Source organism: Grammomys surdaster, unplaced genomic scaffold (assembly GCF_004785775.1).
Source record: "Grammomys surdaster isolate TR1022 unplaced genomic scaffold, NIH_TR_1.0 125769, whole genome shotgun sequence".
Lineage (NCBI taxonomy): Eukaryota > Metazoa > Chordata > Mammalia > Rodentia > Muridae > Grammomys > Grammomys surdaster.
The window spans coordinates 41,183-44,013 of record NW_021620600.1 but is presented as its reverse complement, the minus strand read 5'-3'; the positions used below and the strand labels follow the sequence as shown (position 1 = coordinate 44,013).

Here is a 2,831-nt window from a genome sequence, read left to right as displayed (position 1 = left end):
ACTGCCCCTACCCTGAGCCTTTCCAGCCCCTGAGCTTCCCTTCTCTTCCCTCAGCTTGTCTGATTCCTAAACAACCTCCGCCATTTTGGCTACGCTGTCTCTTGGTCTCTTGGTCCTCAGCGCCTCTCGTTTCCCCTCCCCCGCCCTTTTTCCTTTCTTGCTCCCTTCTCCCACGGCCAGGTTCAGTCCGCTGGCCCGCTTCAGTTTGGACTTGTCCAGATACCTCTGGCCTGACTGTTCTTTCCTCCTCAACCATACCTGGGAGCAGTCATGCCCTCATTTTTTCATTAAACAACCCTGACCACTCATCTCTTCTTGTGACCCTCATTTTACTCATATCACTCAAGCTCTCATACCACGTTTTATCGAAGAACTTTGTAAAGTGTTGTCTGCAAATCATGACACAGCCACACGGTGGCAGCGTGGGGGCTGTTTGCAAACAAGATCCCCGAGGTCGCCTCTGCGGTATCTTGGGCTTCAGCAGCAGGGAGGTACACCAACCTCTGCAACTTCCCTCCTTACTTGTGGCTCTAGTCAAACCCATCGCTGATAGTTTCTTCCTCTCTGACAGTGTCGTCCAAGCTACCTGGGAGAAAATGCTCTTCCTCATACAGCCGGGCAACTGGGGCCATATCACCACCTCCTTGGGCTACTGGGGATGGAACCCAGAGACAAGGGCATGCTACCCTCGGGGTTCTACCAATGAGCCATGCCCAAAGCCTCACTTAAAACTATTTGGATTCTTGTAGTTTGTCCTTTGACACACATTTTACTGGGAAGAGCACATTTAAAACCACAGGGAAATCTGACTTCTCATCCAGCAGACGTGGGGAAATCAGGATGCTGAACGTACCTGTTGGCCTACTACTCAGGAGGGTGAGGCAGAAGGATTGATTGTCTCCTAGATTTCAGAGCCAGTTTATGCAAAATAGCAAGATGCCACCTTAAAAAGATCTGGGCATTTCGGGGCACACCTCTAATCCCAACACTGGGGAAGCTAAGACAGGAGGATCATGATGATGCCTTCGGTGCTGTTTTAAAAGGTTATTTTTTTTTCATGTGTATGGGTATATTTGTCTGTATGTGTATGAGTGCATTTGCATATGTGCCTGGTTCCAGCAGAGGTCAGAAGAGGGCTTTGGATCCCTGGTATGGTAGTTACAGATGTGAACTACTGTGTGGGTGCTAGGGATTGAAACCAGGTCCTCAGTAAGAGCAGTCAGTGTTTTTAACTGTTCAGTCATCTCTCCAAGCTTAGGCTTTTGAAACTCTGTCTCAGAACAAAATAAAATGGCCAACCCTTGTGTATCAGTGTCCACTGCAGCACTGTAGTCTTCAAAAGAAATGACCCAAATGGCCAAGCAGTGGCGGCACACACTCTTAATCCCAGCACTCAGGAAACAGAGGGAGGCAGATTTTTGTGAGATCAAGGTGTGTAGAATGAATTCCAGGACGGCCATGGCTACATAAGAAGCCATATCTCAATAATGACATGTGGTATACCCATGCACTAGAATAGATATAAAAGACTGATAAATAAGGCAACATACATGAACCTTGAGAATGGAACAAGGAACAAAACAATGCCAGTTGCAGACAGTAAGTTCTAGGGTTCTATATGTACAACGGGCAAACTCCATGGAGACACCGAGTAGATCAATGGTTGCCTAGAGACAAGTGAGGGATGGGAGACTTGGGTGCCACTGCTAATGGACACAGGATTTTATGGGGTGACAAAAATGTTCTAAAATCCATTATAGTGAAGGTCACAAACCGTTGTGAACATTCTTTTTAAAAGTTACATTTTTGGTAAAACTCAAAATTGGTCAACTGTCCAGTGAGTCAAATCTCAACAAAGTCATTGACAAAAAAGCAAGGGTGTATTGGATGTGTTATGGGTCATAGCCCAGTCCATAGGAAACTCAGATAACAAAACCAGACTGCCTGAGTGGGCCCCTTGAAACTGTCCTGATGGAGGCTCCTGTCCTTATCATGGCGGATTTCATTTTTGTCCCTCTGGTCTGTTGCCTCTTGCTATTTCTCTTCCCTAGTGTGTATGAAATCCCAGGAACGCAGACTGAAGCTCTGTCTCATTGGTTACAGGCACTAGCTGCCTGTTCTTACAGAGAACCCAAGGTTTAATTAAAAGTGGCTCATATGTGACCCATATGGTGTCTCACAACTGTCTATGACTTCCGATGCAGGGAATCTGGTGCCTTCTCCATAGGACAAGGCCTGTAGGTGGCACATGGAACTACATATGGAGAAAACACTCAGCACATAACATAAATACTCTTTTAAGAAAATCCATGCAGGCAAACACATTCATACATATACATTAAAAAAAAAAATCCAGGGTCTCTTGCTGCAGCAATGCGAGTGGGAGCACCTGGAACGCGAGCTGGGAACGAGAATCCACGAGTTGTAAGAAAATGGCAGGCAAGCCGGACATGGGGAAATCGCCAGCTTCGATAAGGCCAAGCTGAAGAAAACCGAGACGCAGGAGAAGACCCTGCCTACCAAAGAGACCATTGAACAGGAAAAGAGGAGTGAAATCTCCTAAAAGCCTACGAAGATTTCCCCATCCCACCCCACCCGTCATCTCCAAGACCCCCTCGTGATGTGGAGGAAGAGCCACCTGCAAGATGGACGCGAGCCACAAGCTGCACTGTGAACCCGGCCACTCCGTGCCAATGCCACCGGGCCGCGGGTCTCTGAAGGGGACCCCCCCCTACTAATCGGACTGCCAAATTTCACCGGTTTGCCCTGGGATATTATAGAAAATTATTTGTATGATTGATGAAAATAAAACACACCTCGTGGCAAAAAAA

The 2,831-nt window shown here is 47.2% G+C and overlaps 1 pseudogene; it reads left to right on the top strand.

Annotated features, from left to right (window-relative positions):
• Nucleotides 1-2,432: 2,432 nt before the first annotated feature.
• Nucleotides 2,433-2,563, top strand: LOC114640104 (annotated as a pseudogene).
• Nucleotides 2,564-2,831: the final 268 nt, after the last annotated feature.